At 33.8% G+C, this 6,609-nt stretch overlaps 1 long non-coding RNA gene across 1 annotated transcript; it reads left to right on the top strand.

Moving 5' to 3' along the window:
• The first annotated feature begins 5,598 nt into the window (after positions 1 to 5,598).
• On the top strand, positions 5,599 to 6,101 carry LOC109122907 (uncharacterized). The gene is made up of 2 exons (XR_002030428.2): positions 5,599 to 5,735; positions 5,833 to 6,101. It is a non-coding gene; the product is annotated as an uncharacterized LOC109122907 (long non-coding RNA).
• Positions 6,102 to 6,609: the final 508 nt, after the last annotated feature.

Here is a 6,609-nt window from a genome sequence, read left to right as displayed (position 1 = left end):
GTAAAGAAAGTTGCTTCTTGTTGTAACAAATTATTTAGCAAATGGGTTGAAGCTGAAGTGTATTCTACCATAAAAGATGGAGATGTCATAAAATTCATTTGAAAGAACATTGTGTGCCGATTCGAGATTCCACAAATGATAGTCTAGTTTACAAGGATTTTTGCAAAGAATTGAAAGTAAAAAGTATTTATTCCAATCCAAGGTACCCTCAATCCAATGGTCAAACAGAGGCAACCAATAAGTCATTAATATATGCCCTAAATAAATGGTTATCTAGAGCGATAGGAAAATGGGTTGAGAAATTGCCTAGAGTGATGTGGGCACATCGAACAATGCAAAAAAGCTCGATTGGGGAAACACCTTTCAACTTGGTATTCGGGATGGAATCTATGATCCCAATTGAGATAGGATTGCCAACTCTATGAACCTCCATGGTTGTGCAAGATTCAAATAGGGAATCTTTGAAAGCTAACCTAGATTAGGTTGATGAACTACGAGAGGTCACCTTGATAAGAGCAAAGGCATACAAGTAGCAAGTGGCTGGCTGCCTATTACAATAAGAAAGCAAGACCTCAGATCTGAAGACCTAGTGATATGGCCCTGTGGTGGGTATTCAAAAACAAAACCAATCCAAGGACAAGAAAGCTCTAAGCCCACAAGGAAAGTCCACATGTGGTGAGAGAAGTTGGTCAGAATGGGTCATATTATTTAAGAAGTTTGAGTAGGGAACTCATTCCTTGACCTTGGAATATTTCTAATATAAAAAAATACTACTAGTAAATAAAAGGTGATTTATCAAAATTTGAAAAGTGAATAGTGATAGCAATGTGTACATATCTTGGGTTTATAGCAGTAACAAAGCCATAGGACAAAGGTGTTGAGGAAGCCTAGAAAAGCAAAAATGGCCAAAATGAAAAATCTGCCAAAAAGTATCGAGTTAAAGGCATTAAAAGCCCCAACATTAAAACTGGTTGAGGAAAGGTAAAGTCTTATATAAAAAGGCCAAGGGCCAACCATATTTTTAATAAAGTGACCTTAAAAAAAATGTAACGTTGTATTAAAAAATAAAAAATAAAGGTGCATATAAAGCACGATAAGAAAAACATAAAAATTGTTTGAGAAAAAAAATGATGAGTAGTCAAACATCAATTTCATCAATCGGGGTCTTCTCAACCCCACCATCAGTAGGATCTGGTATGCCCTTTGTCTTACCTGTTGCCTCCATAGTCAGGGCAGCTTCTTGGTGTTCAAGCTTTAGTTCATTTTCCACCTTTGTATTTGGAGTGATTGCCTAGGCATCGAGAACATCTGTCCTAACTATGACGATCGTCTCAAAAGCAGGCGGGTATGAGGAGACTTCCTCTTGATGAAATTCCTTTTACGATTATGAAGTCTTCATTGGTGTCAAAGTCCATAAGGATTTTATGGTTTTTCTTACAATGTCAATAAACATATTTGTACATCTCATCCACCTGTTTAGTGAAATCTATGGCCAACTTCCTTTTTTGGTTCAGTGTGGCAACTTTCGTCTACTCCAACTCAATCCAAGCTTAAGCTAACTCTTCAAGGTTTTTTTGTTGGGTAGTGAGAAGTTCTTCATGTTCTGTTTTCAAATTTTCACACTCAACACGAAGGGTGCATACAAATGCTTGAAGAACCTTATTTCCTTGTCAGTTTTGATATTCTCCTCGCGTACCAACTCCATTGCAACTTCCAATGTTTTTTGTTTTTCTCTTACTTGAGGTGTGTAAATTCCTAACTTAATTTTTGCCTCCAATTTGTCGATAAAGAGCAATCAAAACCAATTTAAATCATGTATCATAACAATTTCCTACATCTAACAATATTGTTTTTGATAAAATGATATGACGACGTTAGTAAAAAAGCCAATTAGAAACTCAAAGTAGATAATTACCATCTCAGTGATTTGGTCACCATCTAAACCCCCAACCACCGTGATTGATTGAACCATGCACACCAGAGTGCCTACGGAGATGTTGGAGGATATATTCAATTCTGGATGCTCGAGGGCCTCCACCTTAACTCACTCCATCAGAAGGAATAACGCCTTAACATCAAAAAGTGGAATGTCTAGGGTAGTAAAAGAGGGGAATTGATTTAGAATCCTATTCATCTCATTTGAAGATAAATACCTACTAGGTGGGAGCTTTGGAGGTGCATAGAGGTGAAGGCTAGACACCATAACTTTGCCTTAGATTGCTTGAAGAGGAGAAGGTACACCAGTCCCCTATGGTATAGGAGAAGCTGAGATGGTAGGGGGAATACCAATTGGGGTTGGGTTAGCAAAAGATGATGAAGTCTTAGTCTTCTTTCCCTTACTTGTCCAAATTTTGTAGGTAGCAACCAAATTGGGAGTCTCATCTTCCATCTATTCTAGATCTTCAAAAATGACAAAGGTAGGACAATTAAGACAAAAAAATTAGCTAATGTGGGCCCCTTGAACCCACTCAAAAGAATGAAGGGATGAATTTGTTTTAGACTTAGAAAGGGTAGGTTGATGACAAGATTTGGATTTCGATGCCTAAGAAGTTTCTCCAATTGCTTTGTTGGCTCAAGTCTAATGTAAAGTACCTTTACTCTTATTTTCTTTCTTGACGTGCAAAGCAACCCTTGCCTTGAGATCCACTATGTGGGCAACCTCATATTAATGAAGATATTGCATAAAGAAATGCACAATGGATACTAATGGGTTTGAAATGATGCAAGAGAGAACTTGCGATATAAATGGATCAACTCAAGCAAGAACGACTCTCAAATTTGATTCAAAAAGTAAGAAAATGTACAACTATTGAATTGTGCTAATATAGTATAAGTGGTTGAGTCGAGGCTTTCTCTATCCATTCAACTTGATGGCTTAACTTTACTCAATTGGGTGAAAAAAAGCACCCGTGTAAGCAATTGAAAAAAAAATTAAAAGAAAAAATCACCATAGCGATAACGTACTCAGAATATCCATAGTATGGTTCAAATCATAATGTTGTTGAGGACTCCAAATTTTTTGACACAATGACATGCCCTAGAACCCAACCTTTGTTGGAGTTCAAAAAACTTGTCACCATCTAGAAAATTGTCTATGAGCTAAGAGTAGAAATTTTCTTCATTTGTTTCGCTTCATATATAGATAAACAAAATCTCCAGTAAGGAAAACTCCAAATTTAAAAGATATATGGTTTAGAACACTACACCCCATTAGAATGTGAATAGTGTTTGAGTGGTTGTGAGCAAGAGAAATTTGGGAAAAATCAAGGAATTGTCTCACTAAAGTAAAAAACTTAAGCCTGACGTTAAACTATTCCTGGGAGAAACACATCGAGTGCAAGGAGCAGTCACTCGTGACCTTATTCTGAGTTAGAACAACATAAACATCATCCAGGATTAGAAATGAAGATCAAAATTCATCAATAGAAAAATCATTCACTATGCCAACATGAGGTTGTACAATAACACTTGAAGTCGCTCTAGGTTTTTTTTTTCGTTGAGGGATCCTTTCATTTCTCCATTAACTTAGAAGCTAGAGCTAGCTAGGTTCTAATATAATGAAATGGGATCTTGGGTAAGGAGCCAAAAATGTAAGATAAAAATCAGGAATAGCAAAATTAGGGCTTATCAATCCATGTTAATTAAGCCCTAGTGACATAAATAAATTGCAAAAAAAGTTGGGGATGGAGAAGACTCCAAAAGAGAAAATATAGGAATCAATAAAGCTAGGTTGTGTCCCATCCAAACACAAATAAACCTTAAGCCACTACCAAAAGCACAAAGAAAAAGTATACAATGGAGAAAGAATGAAATATTGACCTTGTTGAGTGCAGAAAAGTCTAATATTTGGCCTTTAGAGTAAATCGTGTAGTCGATTTCCTATTGTCGAAGAAGATACCAAAACCAGAGCCAAAGCTCCGCTAGGAGAAATCACAAGTAAGGAAAGACTCACGTGGAACAAAGAGACGTAATAGTAAGGTGATGAAGGATAAGGGCAGACACTAACCACTCCAGTAACTCACCTTGCTTGATGAAACCAATATGACAACTGGCGCAAGGCAATAGGAGAAGCAGTGGCGAAGAGCCAACTAATTATGCAAAGTCACCACATGGAGTGAGCATCATGACAAGCATTAAATGTGGAGAATTTTGAAAAATGAAAAAGAGCAGTTCCCCTTCAATCCCAATCTTGATTTCTAATGCATCTACCTATTGGTGTACGACTAGAAATAGGAAGATTGTTGGTACCAAGAGACTTGCGTCCAACAAATTCACTCAGGTTCAGGCACCTAGGAAACATCTTTCCTGGGCATTCAAGTCAGTCTTGTCAAGCAAATGAAAAATGTGTTGGGAAGAGAATAGTGCAAAAAATAATGTATAGTGGTAGACATGGTCACCCTTAATAAAATGTTATTAAAGCGAATATGACCCACGAGTGAGTAACAGTTGAGCATGCTCATAAGTGTGTAAAAGTTTGATGTAACGTGGTGAAAGTGGAAGGCAAGTAGTTGAAGATCCTTTATTTATAAAGAGAGGATATAGTCCAAATCTAAGACATAAGAAAAAAAAAAAAAGGAGAACAAAAAAGGTTAGTGCTAAAAATTGGCGTCATTTGTGGGAATTAGAATGTTGAAGGCACTCACCTAGAATAGTGAAAAAAATTAAATTTAATAATTTAAAATTTTCAATACAAATTGCATTTTAACCATCTTTAATAAAAATTATATCATTTAGTGAAATTGTTTCATTTTAGAAAAAAGAATAGAATTAATATGCTTCCGAAAATTTTTTTATATGCTTTTTATGAATGGATGGATTTTGTTATTTTAATTATTGTGATATTGTTTTATTTCTATTAGTTTAACACAATTGTGTGAATTAAAATTTTGATTATTTTTTATATTATGCAACATTATATCTAGATTTTCAATTTAGAAAATTTTAATATATATATATATATATATTGACTATAAATTTATTCTTCTCATTGATTTTCTTTAATTTTTTTAATTTTTTTTTGCAAATTAAAAAAATTCATTAACAAATTAAAATTTTAGTTTGAAGAACATAATTAGAAAAATATGTATAAAATACAACGTACATTAATATATTTATATTTAATATTTTAAAATAATTTTTATATATTTAACCACATAATATAATATTTTTATTTATCAATTTGAAATCTTTTAATTGTGAATATCATCAATAAAGAAATTAATTACTAACTAAATAATAAAATATAAAATGAATGATTTCCAAATAGTATTAAATGTGAAAGAGATTTTATGCCTTTCAATAGTTAATATTAGGATTTAATATAATTTTTGTTTTGAATAAATATCAAATATTGAAATAAAATATATTTTTTATTTCATTTTTTTACTTATATAAACCTACCATAACCATGTATCAGATTATTGGAGATAACTATATTGGGGATACCATATCCTATAGAAAATAAATTTTTAGGATTTGCCTATTAAAATGATATCCTATATGATATGCATATCATATTCTATTTTATACTGTCAATCAAATATACTAAGAGAGATTTTTTTCTTTTTTTTACAATAAAATATCTTATGGTTTCACCTATAAATATGTGCGATGGAAAAGCCCATCTTACTCTACTACAAACAAGGCCAACACTATACTTACAAATCAATATATAGATATGGAGAAAGCTTCAACTAAGTTTGTTTTCTTGGTTGCTCTCTTAATCATTGCTTCATGTTAGTTTCTTTTCTCTTCGTATATTAATATTTGGTTAATTGTTTTATGTTACATTTGGGTATAGTATATGTGATGAAATTAATCATATGGTGGCAGGTTTTCCAATGGGAGGTGAAGCAAGAAGAGTAGTCTCATGGCGTTGTAGTGTTCCAGACGACTGCAAATTTCTTTGTCCAACTTGTCCTCCCTGTAAATGCATCAATCATGTGTGTGACTGTGATATTAAGAAGCTCACACTCGAAACCATCATTGGACAGCAAGGAAACTAACTCAAGTGTTTCTTTGCATTATATATCACATTGATGAGCATATGAGATGTGCAATCAATAATAAAAATAAATAAAAGATGATGGCTACTGTTTCAATTTCGTTTTTCTTCTTTATTTAATAAAAAAAAGTTGAAACTGTTATACCTCGATCCCTATTAGATAACCATGCGGGAATTGTTGGCATTGTGCTAGCTAGATACAAGTCCATCTAGCTTCACTAGAGTTAGACGGACTTCTTCACTGCACAAAAGAATGTTCGAACAAGCAGCCCAAGCACGCTCCTCCAAAGCTTAAGTTAGAATCTAGTAAGAGTGAATTCAACTTTTTGAATGGCTATGTTCGCATGTACCTTTTTCATGCTTTTGGAGGGGTTTGTATAGAACATATGGCGTCATTGTCACAACGTTGATTGTCCATTCACACCTTTCTTACAATGATGATCATCGTCGTGGTGGATACTATGCCTTAATAAGGTAGTCAATTGCCATCATCTTAGCGTGGATTGGGTAATCATACTTGTTAGAAAAAATAGGCTAGTCCAATCTAAGGTAATCACCTTAGAGGGTGAGTGAATAGGGTGATGATCTCTTTTTTCAAATTTAAA

This window comes from Vitis vinifera, chromosome 7 (genome assembly GCF_030704535.1).
Source record: "Vitis vinifera cultivar Pinot Noir 40024 chromosome 7, ASM3070453v1".
Lineage (NCBI taxonomy): Eukaryota > Viridiplantae > Streptophyta > Magnoliopsida > Vitales > Vitaceae > Vitis > Vitis vinifera.
This window is presented reverse-complemented; position numbering and strand designations above follow the sequence as displayed.